Source organism: Melozone crissalis, unplaced genomic scaffold (assembly GCF_028551555.1).
Source record: "Melozone crissalis strain CALT ecotype California unplaced genomic scaffold, PUWL_Pcris_2 ptg000066l_1, whole genome shotgun sequence".
NCBI lineage: Eukaryota > Metazoa > Chordata > Aves > Passeriformes > Passerellidae > Melozone > Melozone crissalis.
Window position 1 is genome coordinate 6,811,955 of NW_026535844.1, and position 18,152 is coordinate 6,830,106.

General features: G+C 51.3%; 1 pseudogene; it reads left to right on the top strand.

Annotated features, from left to right (window-relative positions):
- Positions 1-7,332, top strand: part of LOC128945567 (zinc finger protein 208-like) — a 324,996-nt pseudogene extending 317,664 nt beyond the window's left edge.
- The last annotated feature ends 10,820 nt before the right edge of the window (positions 7,333-18,152 follow it).

The window sequence follows — 18,152 nt, forward strand, 5'->3', positions numbered from 1 at the left end:
GGGCTGATTCCCCCCATTTATTTATAGTGAAGTTTTCCCAACGTTCTCCATGTCCTGTTTCCCTTTGCAGCTTCACCCGTTTGTGTTGCAGGGTCAGATATCCTCCCCCTGGGCTCTGCCTTGAGCTGTGCAAATTCCATCAGTGCCAGCAGGCAGAGCTTGGGGTGAGGGGCAGAGGGAATCAGCCCAATTCCTGCCCCAGGCAAGAGACCCAGGTGCATTGTCCACACTTTGCCCAGCAGTGTTCATTTGCATTTCTAAAGCTCCTCTGCAGGCTGCCTGGAATGGAGCTTCAATTCCAGGGCACCCATCTGGTGAGTCACATGTGGCCCCCCAGAATCTGCTTTTTTTTAAGAAGTATTAACTATTTACGAGTTCAAAATATTACGGTTAAAGCTCTTCAATTTTGCAAAAGCTACATAAAGGAGAACATGGAAAAACCCAGACCAAAACTTGATTCTCACACTTCTGTCCCAAACCTACCTGACAACATTAAGTGGGAATATAATGAAAAATTTTTCTCATGTTGTAATTTTGTCACTGAAACTGCAGGGAAAACAAAAACTCTGGAATAATCTCTTTAGTTTTAGAGAGTCAAGGCATTACTTGGTTCCGGCCAGGATCTGCAACAGAAATAATTTCTTTCACAAATAGGCTGGCTGTGCAGAGAAAATCATTCCATGCCATGTGAGTTTTACTCGATTTTTCCTAAACTTTATGTAGAACCCATTTAAATCCACTGCTTTTATGTTCATTGCTTGCAAGTTGTGTAAGTTTTTAGTATTTTGTTTCCTGTTGGACCCGGATTCCTTCCCCTCTGATGTGAATTCGGTCTCCACCCTCCTGGATTTCCTTCTCAGCCTTTTCCAGCCCAGGTGTCTCCAGCTCTGCCAGGGGCAGTGTCTGGGGTAGCTGTTGGTTGCTGTTTGCTGCTGGGAAATGTTGATGTTTTGTTGCTGGTCGTTATCTCTGTGGGTGTCTTTTGTGCTGTTCCCAGTCTGTTCAGGTGTTAAACTCATCTCCATTGAGTGGTGTAACACCCTTTAAATAAAAGCCTTAAAATTCCTTTCCCCAAGGCAAAGAAAACCAAGCCTGAGTAGAGAAATAAGGTTTAAAAGAACCAAACTGGGTGCATTTTGCAGCAGTGCAGTGGCAGGCAGCCCAGAGTGTGGGTGTCAGTGAGGCCCAGAGTGGAATTGTGCCGTGGTGTTCCCCAGCAGCTGTGGCAGTGCAGGCCCAGCCAGCGCTGAAGCTGCAGCAGTGGCAGCAAGGCTTGGCCCCAGTGGCTGGAGATGGCAGAGGAGGGTGGCCAGGATTGCAGAGGATTCCAGGCGAGGATCTGTGGGCAGGCGCAGGGGCTTGGCCCGCTGTGGAGCCCTGGCTGCTGCTGCGTTGCCTTCAGGGCAGGCTCAGGGGCGGCCTCCCATCCTCCTGCTGCGGGCGGGAAGTGCAAATCTGCGGGGCTTCAGAGCCCTTGAGGCCAGGCTGAGGGGTCCCCCCGTGTTGAGCTGTGCTGGCGGCTGTTTGTGGCCTCAGGGACACTTGGCATGGGCCCCTTGCCCACCAGTGGTGCTGCTTTGCACTCCTTAGGCAGGAGCCGATGTCCTGGCTGGGTGTTGGCAGCAGCAAAGTGCCAGGGCAGGCTCAGTGCCAGCCCAGCTTCCTGTGGGAGAATGTGCCTTGATATCTGCTCCAGTGGTTGCTGAAGCAGTGAGAATTGCTTTTGCCCCCCTGTTAGGTGCCATGGTGTCAGCAGAAGATATTGAAGCCTTCCTGCTCAGGGCATTTCAGTGCCAGGCTCTTACAAGCACCCACAGGTGGGCGGGTTGAGCTGAGCATGGGGCGGTGACCTGCGCTGTGTCTGATTCCCCTTCCTTAATAACAGCCTGTCTTGTAGCTCTTTTCCCTTCTGCTGCCCTTGCAGAGCCATCCACAAACACATTTTCTCCCTCAGGTCAGGCAATGTCCCATCATCAATCTGTCCCAGCCTGGGTCTGGAGCTCTGTCCCTTGAGTGCAGTCCTGGGTTCCTTTCCAGCCCCTCTCCAGGCTATTCAAACAGGAGGCTGGGTTAAACCCTTGCCCTGTCCTCAGTTCTAAATCCTCCTGTGCCATTGGACAAGTTTCATACTGTAATAACCGAGCCCTACTCATCCATTTAGAGGCTCTTTTGGTTGTCAGACCTTTAACTTGATGTCAGACTTGAACTATAGGATATCCTATGTAGGGTTAAACATTTTAGCACAAGAATTCCTTAGGCAAGACCCTGTTTAACACCCACCTCTAATTCAAATTATTTTACCCTGTCTGGAAGGCCCAGGCCAGCCGCCTCAGTTAATCTTCATTTTAACACTTACAAATTCTGTGTTTCCTCCTGCTCTCCATCCATCCAGTTTGTTGACTGGCAGGATAGGAGTGTTGTAGGGAGACATCCTTGGCTCCAAAAGCCCTGCCTTTAACAGGGACTCAGTACCAGGCTGTGAGCCCTTCCTTCCCTCTCTTGGAACGGGGTATTGCTTGTTCTGGTTGCTTTAAAGTAATTTGTAGAGGCTCCATATCTAATTTTCCTTCTTTCCCTGGGGCTGCCCACACTTCTGGGTTCACTTCAGCATGGGCCTTGTCACATTTTGGCACAAAGGTAGAACAGAACTGGCCTCTGTATCACTTTTGCAGTATTAAAACCCAGCTCACAAATTCCTTCCTAGTTAATTACAAGCACAGGAGGAAGAAAAAGCAATTCATTTATTTCTGACCTATCCCCCACAGCTTCTAATAGTGGTTGAAGAAATCATACCTGCTCATCTTTCCCACTCATTCCCTGAAAAATTTAAATATTCCTTTACTATTTTCCCCCTAGGTCTAAGATTGAGAGTGGATTGAGAGGCCCCTGTGTCCATCAGGAAATGCCTCCTCTCAATGCAGACCCACCCTGAATGTTCTCAAGGGCTGCAGTGTGGAGGGTCCCTGGTGTGATGGGAGCTGTGACAGCCCTGCCAATCCATGTCCATCAAGGGGTGAACTTGCTGGTCCTGAGGGTGCTGCTGTCTGTGCTTGCAGTGTCCTTGTGCCCTGCAGCTGGAGCCCTGGTTCCTTGCCAGAGGCTGTTTGGGTGGGCTCTCCCCTGCCGAGGAGGGCAATGCCTCTGCCAGGTGCTTGTGGCCGAGCCGTGCCCTGGGTGCTGGGGCCCCCTTGGGCCCTGGGGTTGATCCCTCAGGGGCTGTAGGAACTGTGCCCTGGCCTTTGCCTTCAGCTTGGCCTTTTGCTGCTCCCTTCTTGCATTCACCTGCTGTGCCTTTGTGCCCAAGTGCTGCAGGGCCTTCTTGTGCCCCTCCTGCAGCCCCCTCGGTGCCTGTGGGTGCTTGTCTTGCTTTACAAGAGAGGTGTCTGCTCGGGAAGGCAGAAAAAGCCTCTCTTGGAAAGGAGAATGTAAACCCCCTCCCTCTTAATTTTTAGAGTAGTGAAATGAAGGGGCTCTCAGGCAAAGATATGGGAATAGGAATACCAGTTCTTTACTAGTGTGTATAATGAAGCAAACAAACACCAACAGCTGCGGCACTGACAGCAAACAGAGCCCGGACCCAGTCCCGGCCTTTGGGCTGCGGCGCTTCGCCCTTGGGTGCAGTTCCGGGCACGGCCGGCAGGGGCGCTGGTGGCTCCCGCGGGGCGGGGCAGCGCATCCCTCCCATGGGAACCTCTCTGAACGGAAATAGAGCAATCCCTTCAGCTAACTCTTTCACTTTTTTACCTTCTCTAGCCTTTCTCCCGTGTTTTGGGAAAGAATTTGGAGAGGGCTGCATTTTAACTGAGCTCCTAGTGTTTCGGTGAGGTGCTTCCTGTAGAGAGAGAGAGTTTCCCTGAACAGCCGGAGCTGTGGTTACCAAGGGGACGTAACTCAGAGCCGGACGGGGTCAGGGGAGGATATCCCGCCGAGGCTGGGTCGGAGTGTGGGCAGGGTCTGCTGCCGGAATCGGCAGATAGGGAATCTTCCCGTGGAGCCCGAGCCGGAGCGTGGGTAGCCCGCACATGGCTGATGGCGGCTGATCCGGCAGCTGCCGGCAGAGCAAAGGCAGGGGGGAGAGCCCGGCAGCAGCGGCGGTGCCCAGCGCAGGTGGCACGGGCAGGGCAGCCGGGGATGGGATGGCTGGGACCCCCCCTGGGTGCGGTGGGCGCGGTGACCTCGGAGCAGGCGGCAGGACAGAGCAACCCCCATCTTCCCCAGCATGGCCGGCAGAGCGGCCGCGGGCCAGGCAGTGGGAGCAGGGCACACAAATTGAGCGACAGCGGCGGGGCAGGTGGAGCTGCCCTGGGCAGTGAGGCCACACCTGGGATGGAAACCGGGGCAGGCGGAGCTGAGGCGGGCAGCGAGCCGGGACCCGGGACAGGCGCCTGGGCCGCGAACGGAGGGGGCAAGACCTGCAGAGGATCCCACTCTCTTTCTGATTTTTCCTCTTGTTCCCTTCCATTTCATTTCCCCTTTTTCTTTTCTTGTCTTGTCTCGGTTGTTTGTGATACTTTAAAGGCTTTTATTCTCCTAAAATCTCCTGTCTAACATATGCCATTCTCTTTCTTCTAGATTAAATGGGGTTTTTTTTACAAATAAATCCGGAACCTAACAAAACTAAACTTCTGCTTAGATGCTTTAAATTGTCGATGGGCTAACTCACGACGTCCTAATGTTGTTTTTCTCTTCACCTTTTTATTTATCCTTTGGCAAATTAAGCCTCTTTCAGTTACTTGCTTTGCTACTCCAAAAATCCCAGTGCCTCCATAGTTTCTTTAAAACTGATCACGCAACACTTGAGTACCCCAGTGGGTTTTCTGATGCATGTCTTCTAATATTTTCCTAGAAGCACATTTTGTTAGCTAATTGTCTCCCATCAGGAAGTTTCCATTTCCCTGATGTATCTTGTTCACTTCCTATCTTGTTTAATTCTTTTTTCTTGGCTTCCCTAAACTTTGTAATTTCCAGTTTTTCCTCGTTTGGAGTTAGTATTAACTTACGTCTTTCAGCTCCATTTTCTGCTGCATCCTTAGCTTTGTGATGTGCCCCCAGTTTGCCCAGTTTGCCTCTCCTTTGGCCCGGGCCGGGTTCCCCCCGCCCGCAGCGGCTGGGAGCAGCCGAGAGCCCCGCGCTGCCCATCCCGACCTGTCCCGGCTCCATCCCCGCTCCTGCCGCGGGCTGCGAGGGCTGCGAGGGCTGCGGGAACGGGGCACCGAGGGTGTGGCTGCTGCTGGGGGAGGAGGAGGAGGAGGCAGGGAAGGGCAGGGATGAAGGGGGAGGAGGAGGTGGGGTTAGAGGGGAGGAGCAGGGGGAGGGGGAATGGAAGAAGAGGAGCAGGAGGAAGAGGAGGGACAAAGGCGGATCAAGGCTGAGCTGAGGGAACCACACCTTCGATCCCTGCCTGAATTCGCAGCCCCCACCTGGGGAGAAGGGGGACCCCCAATCGAAGCGTGACCCCAGCAGCTGGGACAGGGGGGAGCTGCTGAACACCAGAGGGGAGGGACCAGGGACGGGGAACTCCTGGGAGGCTTTTTCCGGGCTGAATCTTGGTGTTTGGGAGGTTTTTCTGGAGCCCAGGTGGACAGTGATTGTAGAGATGGACTCAGGCAGAGGGACCTTCAAACTGAGTGTGTATTGGGGAAGATGAAACAGGAAAACCTTATAAATATGATTATCTGGTAGAAGATTTTGGGAATATAGAAAGAATAAGGAAGATTGAAATGAAAGCAAGCTTTGAGATACCTCAGTTAGTGAATAACTGGAAAACAATGGTGTGGCCAGCTGAAGGTAATCCCCTTTTGATGAAACAATTCCCTCTGCTTACAGACAGATCCAAGGGTCAGAGCAGACCCTACTAGCTCAGCAGAAGGGGTCCAAAGAGGAGTTTTTAGGGTGTGAAATGTAACACAGTATGGTGATGTAATGATTCTTACAGGCTGTATGTAAATGCTGTAGGATTTGCATCTGGTACCAGATTGGTTAGTGAGAAATAGAATATTCAACACAGAAGAAGATTTATTGTATTGTAACGGGACACTTACTCTCTTACGCTTTTGCTCTCTTACTCTCTACCCCTCTCTTCTCTTGGGCCTCCTCTGAGCTGTGGCTGGCAGCTCCCAGCCGGGCCCTGCACCCAGGCCCTTTGCAATAAACCGCAAGTTCCACGACCTGGCTGCAGAGATCTCTCGTCTCCGTCCGTCCCGGCCGTCCTACCCCTCAACGCTCCTACAAATGTGCTCATCCCTTGTTTTCCCCTAACCAGGATTTCCCATTGCCTAGACCTGGGAGGCTGCGAGGAAGAGGAAGATGCCCCGGGACACTGAGGCAGGTGAGGAGGAAGTCAGTGCCCCTTTCCCCTCTGTGCTGCTCCATCTCCCAGCCCTGCATGGCCCCGGCTGCAGCTCAGCCCTGGGGGGGATCTCCTTGCCCTTGCCTGTGGCACGGAGGCAAATCCCATCCTGTCCTTGTCCTTCCTCCCCCAGAGCAGGAGCTGAGCATGGAGAGCAGGGAGGACAAATGCCCGCGGCAGAACCTGGTGGCAGAGGCCGTTTTGAGCGGCTCCACGGCGCAGGAAGCCAACGGGGAGGAAAAGCCCCGGAGATGCCGCACGAGGAGGGGCTGCAAACGCAGCCGGCGGGGATCTGAGGGGGAAAGAGCCAGCCTGGGCCGGGAAGGCGGCCGGAGACGGAGCCAGAGCTCGGAGCTGGTGCTCCATGAGCAGCTCCGTGATGGGGAGAAGCCCCACACGTGTGTGGAGTGTGGGAAGAGCTTCAGGTGGAACTCCGACCTGATCAGGCACCAGAGGATCCACACTGGGGAGAAGCCCTACGAGTGTGGGGAGTGTGGGAAGAGCTTCAGCGTGAGCTCCGACCTGATCAGGCACCAGAGGATCCACACTGGAAAGAAAGGCCGTACAAATGTTCCGAGTGTGGGATGTGCTTCAGCCACAGCTCCAGCCTGATCCAGCACCAGAGGACCCACACTGGGGAGAGGCCCTATGAGTGTTCCAAGTGTCGGAAGAGGTTTAAGACCAGCACCCATCTCCTCCAGCACTATTGGATTCACAGGGAGGAGAGGCCCTTCCAATGCCCCGACTGCGGGAAGGGATTCAAGCACAACTCCACCCTCATCATCCACCGGCGCATCCACACTGGGGAGAGGCCCTACGAGTGTGATAAGTGCAGGAAGAGGTTTCAGAACAGCTCCAATCTCCTCGTGCACTATCGGATTCACACAGAGGAGAGGCCCTTCCGCTGCCCCAACTGCGGGAAGGGATTCAAGCACAACTCCAACCTCATCAGACACCGGCGCATCCACACTGGGGAGAGGCCCTACGAGTGTCCCCAGTGTGGGAAGAGCTTCTCACAGAGCTCTCACTTGACCCAACACCAGCGGAGGCACCAGTAGGGGAAGCCCTGCGAGTGCCCCGGGTGCGGGCAGAGCTTCGTGCGCTGCTCCAGCTCCATCCCCCACTGGAGGAGGCACTTTGGGCACAGCCCAGGTGAGCCACATTCCCTGTGATCCATGTTGAGAACTCAGCTGGCTGCTTCTACTTTTAATTTCACCTTCATTTTTTTCTATTCTCCATCTCTTTGCACTGCAGAAGCCAAGAGGAATAGATCTGTCACCTCCAAACCACTGAAATCCCAGTGAAAACAGCTCAATCTTACCCCAAAAAGAGCACAAACCCACCTCAAAAAACTCAATCGCATGCCAAACTCACTCGATTCCGCAGCCATTAGGCTGAGATGAAGTTGGGAAATGATTTAGAGTTGTGGGATGGAGATTGTGTGGGGCTGGGTGTGTGGGATGTATTTGACAGCAAATAAAACTCTGAGACTTACTGATTTCTCTCCTGTTCATGTTCAGTCTGTTGCAGTTCTGTTTGCAGAGTGCCGCCTTGTCAGCTCGTTGTCTTGGTGTCCCCTTTTCTCTCCTGCCTCTCCTTGCCTGCTCTGTTTCTCTCTCAGTGTCTCCCTGGACCCATGGACCACCAGAGACCCTGCCCTGATTTAACTGACCCAGGCACCACCAGAGACCCTCCCTATATTTAATTGCCTCAGGGACCACTCAATACCCTCCCCTGATTTATTGCCCCAGTGCCCACCAAAGACCCTCCCCTGATTTAATTGACCCCTCCCCTGATTTAATTGACCCCCCCACCAAAGAGCCTCCCCTGATTTAACTGACCTTTCCCTGTTTTAATTCCACTTCCCCTGATTTAATTGACCCCTGCCCTGATATAGATGACCCCTCATTCCCCACAGACCCTCCCCTGATTATTTATTATTTTATTTCCCAATTACTATTTCAATTCCCAGTCCCAGGCGCTGAAGTCCTGAAGGCTGGCAGGGAAATGTCTCTGTAGGATTTTGCTCCATTTCCCTTCAAGGGCGGGAACATCTTTTCCTGGATGGGAGCTGGAATTGCACACTTTTGGAATGTGTGCCGGGCAACACGGACTGGGATCAAACATGGACTGAGATCAAATAGGGGTTGGGATCAAATATGGACTACGATCAAACAGGGACTGGGATCAATTATTGATTGGAATACTACAGTGTGGTGTAAACTGGACTGAGCTTATATAGACTGAGATCAAATACGGGCTGGGATCAAATATTAATTGGGATAAAAATGGACTGGGATCAAATATGGACTAAAATCAACTATGGAGTGGGATAAACTGGACTGGGATCAAATCAGGACTGGGATCAAATATGGCCTGGATCAAATATGACAGATTTTATGGACTGGGATCAAACGTGGACTAGGATAAGCTATGGACAGGGATCAAATATGGACAGGGATCAAATATGGATTGGGATCAAATGGACTGGGTTCCTACAGACTGGGATAAACTGGACTGAGATTATATAGATGTCGTGGTTTGAGAGGAAGTTAGTTTTCTGGGATATGAAGTGGTCAGGCCAATAGGTGCTCACATTTGAATACTGGCACCTGGTTTGGCCACTGGGGACATTGGATACGCCTCTGAGAACTCAGGGGTTAAAAAGCAGAGCACTCCCGGGGGAAGCTCTCTTGGGTTCCAGCGAGGGAAGCAGGTCGGACCTCCCCTGCCCAGCTCCTGGCTGGTTTGGGGCTGGGTGAGGTAGGCCTGGCCCGAGGATGGAAGGGTGGAAGAGCCCCGAGAGGCATCGGGCAGCCACACCTCCCCCCCAGGAGAGAGAGAGACAGAGAGCGCCTGTGCCACCGTGAAATTTGATATCCTGTGCTGGCAGCACAGCCCGGCTGGCGGAGAAGGGCGGGGGGATGCAGGGAGAAGGGGTCCGGCAGCTGTGGGAGCTTTGGGCGGGTAGAGCCCGAGCTTTTAACCCTTTTTCGGACAAGGAAAACTTTGCAGAACATTAACCTTTCCTAGAAGAGAGATAAGAGATGAAATGGAAGAAGGAAATGTGCAAGTGTGAAGGTCTGGGCAAGTGAAAGATGTCAGGAGAGTAGAGAAGAATCTTAGGTGGGAAGAGATGATGGAGTGGCCTTAGCTGGACTTTTCCTGTATGGCCATGGACAGAACCATGTTTCCTGTGACACAGAGACTGCATCCACGGGGAGGCAATCGCTCAGAGCCAAGAGGGTTCAGTGTTGGTACCCCTCAGCCCCAAGGGGTGAAATTTGGGGGGCACAGGTGTCCCAAAGGTGAGAATGTGCCCTTTTTGGAACGGGACAAAGCATCCTTAAAAGGACAACCCTAGAAGCAGCTCTGGTCCATGTGCAGTGGTGAGAGCACTGGGCATGGAAGGAAGAGGTCACAATGGCAGATGTTCTCCAGGCGGTGCCACGAGTGACGTGGAAACACACGGGGTTTCAGCGGTGTTTCCTGGGGAAGCCTATGGCACAAGAAGGACTCCTCCCCTCTTGATGAACTGAGAATTCATTACCTAAAGGGTGGTGATGGACCGAGAGTTGGTGATTTGGGGGATAGGTGTATTGAAAATTTGGTGGGAGGGGGAGGAAATGTTTTTGGAAAGTTTTCATTTTCCCTGTGTGTTTCTTGTTACTTAGAGTTGTAGTTTAGTTAATAAAGGTTTCTTTTCTTTATTTCTAAGTGGGGGCCTGCTTTGCTTATTCCTGGTCACTTCTCACAACAGACACCAGGGAGCATATATTTTCATGGGGACACTGGCATTGTGCCAGCATGAAACCGTGACACCTACACTGCCAGTTGGCCTTTTTCCACCTCTCCAGCCATCCCCACAGAGCATTGGCTACCATCCATGAATCAGTGTAGAGGTAGAGCTTTGGCCATTTCTTTCCCTTAGCAATGTCCAGGGCCAGCTGAACAGCTTTGAGTTCTGTAAGTTGACTTGATCCACCTTCTCCTTCAGCAGCCTCTGCCACCTGTCGTGTGGGGCTCCATACGGCTGCTTTCCACTTCTGGTCCATCCCTGCAATGTGACAGGAACCGTCAGTGAAAAGAGTGTAGCGCGTTTCCTCTGGGGGCAGTTGGTTATAGGGAGGAGCCTCTTCAGCCCGTGTCACTGGTTCTTGTTGCTCTTCATCAGTAAGACCAAAGTTCTCACCTTCCAGCCAGTTTGTAATTATCTCCAAAATCCCAGGGCGATTCAGGTTTCCAATACGGGCGCACTGTGGGATAAGAGCAATCCGTTCACTCCATGTAGCGTCAGTGGTGTGGTGGGGGGTGGGAACCTTTCCTTTGAACATCCACCCCAGCACCGGTAGTCGGGGTGCCAGGAGGAGTTGTGCTTCCGTGCCAATCACCTCTGAGGCAGCCTGGACTCCTTCATAGGCAGCCAAGATTTCCTTCTCTGTGGGAGTGTAGTTGGCTTCTCACCCTCTGTAGCTTCAACTCCAAAATCCCAGTGGTCGGCCTCGAGTCTCCCCAGGCACCTTCTGCCAAAGGCTCCAGGACAAGCCATGGTTCCTGGCTGCAGAGTAGAGCACGTTCTTCACCTCTGGTCCTGTCCTGACTGGGCCAAGGGCAACTGCATGAGCAATCTCCTGCTTGATCTGGGCAAAGGCTTGTTGCTGCTCAGGGCCCCAGTGGAACTCGTTCTTCTTGCAGGTGACCAGGTAAAGAGGGCTCACGATCTGACTGTACTCAGGAATGTGCATCCTCCAAAAGCCTATAACACCTCGGAAAACTTGTGTTTCTTTCTTATTGGTGGGTGGAGACATCGCTGTGATCTTGTTGATTACGTCTGTAGGAATCTGATGCCATCCATTAATAAGGCCTCAGATCAGCCTTATCATGAAGCAGAGAATGGTGCTCAGGATCTCAGTCCCTGAGGAGGGACCGGGTCCCGAAGCCAGCTCAGGCCAATGCCACGGGGCTACCTTTCTAGCAAGCCTGGTGATATTCAGCTCTATAGTGATTAGCAGCTCTTAGGACCTCAGCTCTTTGCTTGCTGGGTAGTGGAGCCCCGGGCTTGAGGCAGCAGCAGACGGAGAGAGGAGAAGGAGAAGGCAGAAGCTGTTCCACAGAGAAGGCTTTATTTGGGGGTCCGCGAAGGGTCTCAGCTCTTCTTCTTCTGAGCTAGTAGGGTACAGCATGCTACTTTTATATGCTTGGCAAGTATCCAAACTTGACCAATGGCAAGGGATTAGGGGGACCATAAAATGACCGATAGGTAAAGGCTACCATGGCATTGCATTACATGGTTATAGAGACAGTTTATAGGGCAGATGTCCATGGAGTCAGGAAGCTTCCTTGCTGCTGTGCCAGCATTCCTTTTGTTAGATTCTCCATGGTGCTTTTGCTAAATGTATGGGGTTTACTACAGTCCATCTTGCCACTTCACTGCCAGGAACTGAATCTCACGAGCTGGTCCCTTTACCTTGACTTTTTAATGGCAAAACCAGCTCCCAGGAGGATTTGGATGATTTCCTTCCCTTTCTCAAACACTTCCGCAGCTGTGTTCCCCCCACACAATGATATCATCAATATACTGCAGATGTTCTGGAGCCTCACCCCTTTCTAGTGCAGTCTGGATCAGTCCATGGCAGATGGTGGGGCTGTGCTTCCACCCCTGGGGCAGTCGGTTCCAGGTGTGCTGCACTCCCCTCCATGTGAAAGCAAACTGCGGCCTGCATTCTGCTGCCAGAGGAATGGAGAAAAATGCATTGGCAATGTCTATAGTGGCAAAGCACTTTGCTGCCTTGGACTCCAGCTCATACTGGAGCTCTAATATGTCTGGCAAGGCAGCGCTCAGTGGTGGAGTCACTTCATTCAATGCACGGTAGTCCACAGTCAATCTCCATTCTCCTTCAGGTTTTCGCTCAGGCCAAATGGGGCTGTTGAAGGGTGAGTGGGTCTTGCTGACCACCCCTTGGCTCTCCAGCTCTTGGATCATCTTTTGGATGGGGATCACAGCATCTCGAGTGGTTCTATACTGTCGTCGATGCACTATGGATGTTGCAATTGGCACCTGTTGCTCTTCTCCCTTCAGAAGTCCTACTGCACATGGGTTTTCTGACAGTCCAGGCAAGTTGTTCAACTGCTTGACACCCTCTGTCTCTACAGCAGCTATTCCAAATGTCCATCTGAGTCCCTTTGGGTCTTTGAAATAGCCACTTCGGAGGAAGTCTATGCCTAAAATGCATGGGGCTTCTAGGCCAGTCACAATAGGGTGTTTCTTCCACTCATTTCCAGTCAGGCTCACCTCAGCTTCCACCAAAGCAAAATCCTGTGATCCCCCTGTCACACCAGCAATAGAAACAGATCCCGTCCCCACATGTAATCCTTCCGTAAGCCACAAAGGTCCTTCAGGGAAAAAGACCCAATATTTGCATCTGATCTTGCACCTGCTGCTTTGACTCCTGATTTTATGTCAGGAGGCATTGAGGTTCCTTCTCCTTCATCATCATCATCATCCACTGGTCGATTGGTCTTGTCCGTGCATTTCTCACTTCTAGTACTGGCAGCAACAGCCATTGGTTGAGGCTTATTTTCTGGTTTAGCTGCTGGCTTAGGCTCACTATCTGGTTTGGCTGCTGGCTTCGAGCCTGGGCTGTTGGCTGCAGCCTGAGTCACCGGGATAGTTGCTGATTTATCTCCCTGCCCCCCTGCCTCTCTCTGCTGCCCGACAGGATCTAGCAGTGAGCGATGAGCACAAGCCAGGGCCCAGCTCACTGCAATGACCTTCCTCTCCTTAGGCTCATCCTGGTACTTCTCTTGCAGATATTTCCCCACCTCAGCTGGGTTGTGAATTTGCTCATGGGGAAAATCCCAGACTATAGGGTCAGAGAATTCCTTCAGGATTTGGCCCATATCTTCCCATTTCCCACACCACTTAGGATTTTCCACACCGGGGTCTACTCCTGAGTCAGGGGTCTCATCAGCCCATCTAGAAATCTCAGCCCTCATCCTAGAGAAGCAGCAGGCTGTATAGAGGAAGGTTACCAGATTGAATACCAGGAAGATGGTTTCTTTAACGTTCAGGGGAAACTCAACATCCTTCACTAGTGATGCAACAGATTCATAGGACAAGAAGGAAAGCAAAGGCTGAAAAGCCTCATCCCCTGCTGCTCCTCCTCTAACAAACTGGATGCATAACCATAGCCATGAACCATTCATACCTGGAGCAGACCCCAGCATGTTTATAAACTTTTTACACATCATTACCACCAAGCCCAGCAGGATAGCGATTCTGGTCACTGCCCCTCTGCTATAAAAACTACATATTAGGGACAATACTAAAGCTATTTCTGGGTAAGAAAATAAACCTAGGGTCCACAGAGGTATTAAAATCTCAAAAAACCCTAGGGACCAGAAATGCATGCAAGCCTTCAGCCCAACAGACATTATGAATTGAAAAATCATGGCTATTAACTGCTTTATACAAACACAGAGTAATAGCAACCAAAATGCACTCAAAACAGGGTTTTTCCACTCTCTCTCGAGCCCCACGTGTTGGGCGCCAAATTTTGTCCTGGTTTAGCGTAAATTTGGTAGAGAATCTCCAAAGGGGGCCCCTCCAGAAAGCAAACCCACATGGCCCCTCCCTCCAACTGGTTTGGGAAGGATTCCTCAGAGAGAAGAGGAAAGAACCTGTTTATTTAACAGGCACAGCACCCCCAGCACACAGAATGAACAATACCGGATGACACCGCTCTGAAAAAGGTGACAAATTCAGAAAGTCTCTCTCGGGGGTGGTCGCTCTGTTCTCAGTCCCTCCGGCGCTGGGGCAGCTGCTGCAGCCACAAGGTGCAAACTCTCGGTGTTCCCAGGTCCCAGTCTGGAGCAGGTTTGAGAAGGTTGAAAAAAGGAAAGGAGAAACAGTCCAGGAAGGAATTTGGACTGTTTAGCTAAACTAGCTAATGAGCAGGAGCAAAAGCAAGCCGAAGTAAGAGCCAGAGAGAGAGAGAGAGCAAAGCAAAAAGGCGAAAGCAGAACTGTGCACTGCCCCGTCTCTGTGTCCTTGATAAGAAAAACCCAAACAAAACTTTCACATTACAGATACAGTCTTAAAGGCACAGAACATATGAATGGGGATACAAGAATCGTAACGTCACCCTAGGACACACGGGTGTCCTGAACAGTGTCATCCCATTGTTATCCTTTTGATACTAATTCTGTTTGGTTTTATTTTATCAGTAGTCCTATTCATTATTAATTGGAGCATGAAACAGCTGACAAGATTGACGTCTATATTCATGCACACAACTTGGCTGATGTACTCTATCTACACTTTGGACATCCCCATGACATTTGACACAAGGCAGTTATGAATGAAGCCTATGTGTTTTGGAATAATCCTTGATTTCCATTTATGATTTTGTGGAAATTAGTTTCGATTTTTAGTGAATTGTTTTAGAAAATAATTTTTTAAAGTTAATGCTTGTATTAATATGTGTTGATTGCTTTTGCTTTTGATTATTTGTGACTGGTTTTAACCCTTTAAATATTGTTTTAAAAGTAATATTGCTTTAATTAATCAACCATTTGTGAAAATTATTATGATAATCAATATTATGTTTGTTTATTGTTTCCCTTTCCCCCTCCTTCTCCTATCCTTTCTTTTCCTTCTCTCACTCTCTTTTTCCTCTCTTTCTATCATCCCTATTTTTCCGGGTTATACTACCAACGTACGGCGAGTTCTGCAGACTCATCAATGATGCTTGAGAGTTCTGCTGATGAAGATCCCTCAAGACAATCGTGACTCACAAGGTCATGTGAGAGTCTGTCCGAATTTTCCCTCATCTGCCTCACAATCGTCATTGGGGGACCACTGAAGAGAAGACACCCCCTGTCTGAAATCTCTGTCTCCAAGGGAGAAAGTCATGTGCCTGAGACCTGAGAGCGTTGCTAAGCCATTGTTTTCATAGGTGTTCTTTGCTGTGTGCTACACTGAGCCCAATGAGAAGAAGAAGGGGCACCGTGCCCTTTTTGCAACAACAGCCTTGGGAGCTCTCCCACCTCTCGGCCTGGCTGGACTTCTCCTCAGTTTCAGGTGGTCTCCCCACAGAAGACCCTCACCTGTTTTACAACTGCCGGGACAGACAGACTGAGATGTAAGGAGCCTCTCCATCAAGGACTGAGACATGGAACCCCCATGTGAAAAGGCCCCTCTGCTCCTTCCAAGGACTGGGACTGAAACCCCCAGCCCGGGGCAGGTGTGTGGGGGAGGCAAGCTGACCAAAGCGAGATGTTTGCCTGCAGGTTGTGACCGCTGGACCAAGAAGACAATGGCTCTCGCTTACTGCTGAGAGCATGGACTACCTGTTACATCTATTCCTCATTGTATCTGTTTCCCCCCCCTCGCAATTTCCAATGGAGTTATCATAATAAAAACCTCTCAGTTACTGAGAGACTTTGAGATCTCCCTGATGTAACAGGCGGATCCTGGACTGGACTGGACCAAAGGACTTTGTCTCTACGTTTGGTAGCTCTATCCCCCTCTTTCTCTCTCTCTCTCTTTTGTCTCTCTCTTCCCCCATCTTTTTCTCTCCCTTAATCCCTCTATCGCATGTCGGTTCTTCGTGCATCCTGAGATCAAATCCATGAACCATCACGAAACCCGTCCATGAGAACGGATCGTGACACCCCCCGAGGATCCCTCCCCAAATTCCCCCCCAAAGGCCCCCAGCACCCCCAGACCCTGCTAAAACCCCCTCAAGTTCCCCCCAGACCCTCCCCAAATCCCCCCCAAACTTCCTCAAGACCCCTCCCCAAATTCCCCTCACGACCCCTCCAGGACCCCTCACCTGTCCCTGCGCCTCCTCAGCAGCTCCCGGAGCCCCCCGTCCTCTCCCAGCGCCTCCCCCGCTCTCTCCAGCGCCTCCCGCAGGACCCGCCCGAGCCCGGGGCGGCTCCCGGGGGTCCCTGAGGGCGTCCCGGGGGGCGGGGGGGGGCAGGGGGCGCCCGTTCAATGCCCGGCCCCATAGTCAGGGGGCGCCGCTTGAGGCTCGGCTCTGATTGGCTGGAGTGGTGCGGGGAGGGCGGGAGTTGGTGAGGGGAGACACCCGGTGATTGGTTGGTTACATAGAGGGCGTGGTGATAGACAGGAGAGGGGCGCGGGAGGCAGGCTTTGCGGAGTGGAGACGCCCAGTGATTGGTCAGATTGAGGAAAGAGAGGCGGGCATTGCTGAGGGGAGACGTGCAGTGATTGGTTGGTTCGGGCGCATGAGAGGCGGGTGTGTCTGAGGGGAGGCATGCGGTGATTGGTTGGATCGGCGCACGGGGAAGTCGGTGTTCCTGAGAGGAGACCTGCAGTGATTTGTTGGTTTGGGGCAGGGTGCGCCGTGATTCGTTAATTTGGGAGATGAAGTGCGGTGATTGGATGGTTTGGGGCAGGACGTGCCGCTATTGGCTGGGAAAAGCCAGGGATTTTTAAGGGAACATTCCCGGTGTTTTGGGGAAAAATTCTCAGATTTTTAAGGAAAAATTCACATTTTTTGCAGGAGAAACATTCCCAGTTTTTTGAACCCACATGACCCAAATAACCCAACTAACCCCAAAATACTCGAAATAACCCCCAAATAACTCCAAACAATACTTAGAAGTCCCTCAAATAACCCCAAACAAATCCAAATAACCCCCAAAAAAAGAAAACAAAACCCAAATTAAGTCAAAAAAAACGCAAATGACTTCAAGTACACCTAAAAAAAGCCCTATATAAAACAACATAAACCCCAAGAGCCTCAAATAATTCCAAATAAGCCCAAACAAACCCAAATACATCCAAATATACCCAAATAAACCTAAAAAATTTCAAATAAACCGAGTAAAACCCAAGATAAACCACAAATAGTCCATAAATAACCCCAAATAAACCCCAAACAAACCCTAAATAAACCCTAAGAAAACCCAAGTAACCCCAGTTCCTCCCATCTCCACCCCAAAACAGATCCCGACCAATCAGAATGTGCGGTACTGATGACGTTCCACTTGCTGGGCACAAACTCAGAGCACTGGCCCCGCTCAGCGATTTTCAGCCAATCAGCGCCCGGCCCCACTCTGACTCATCACTTGCCAGGCACATACCAAGGCCTCTCACTGCGGTAAATACTCAGAGACCGCGCGGGGTAATTTCCAGCCAATCAGAGCGTGTCTCGCTGATGACTCATCAGTTGCCAGAAGCGGAATATGGGGGCGGGGGGCGGATGATGACCCTGGGGATGGATTGGAGACCCCACGTTAATCCAAAACGGGGTCGGGACCCCAAAACGGAGCAGGAGGGGCCTGGAGCCCCCAAAACCAAACACGAGCGAGAGGATTGGGAGAACGATTGGAAAGGGGAGCGAGGGCGGGGAAAAGAGGGGGGTGAGACCCCAAAAATGAGCTGGGAGGGGAATGGGACCCCCAAATTGAGGTGGGAGGGAGGTGGGACCCCCAAACAGGATGAAGCCAATTTTGTTCCTGGAATATGTAAAGTACTTTACGGATATGCAAAATGTCGATGAATATGCAACAGGCTGATGTCATGGGAGACAAGGACAACTGAGCAAAAGTTGTTATGGCCACGAAGACCCCCCTAGTTATTTTCGAGGACACCCCTAATTATTCTGGTTTTAATTACATCAGCCTGTTGCATATTCATGGCCCCTCATGCATATCCATAAATTAATCTACATATTTCAGGAACTGTTTTACATGGCCCATCCTTGAGGGTGTCTCCCCATTTCAGGAGCCTCCACTGAAATGGAAAATGAAAACCCCCTCCCTTTTACTA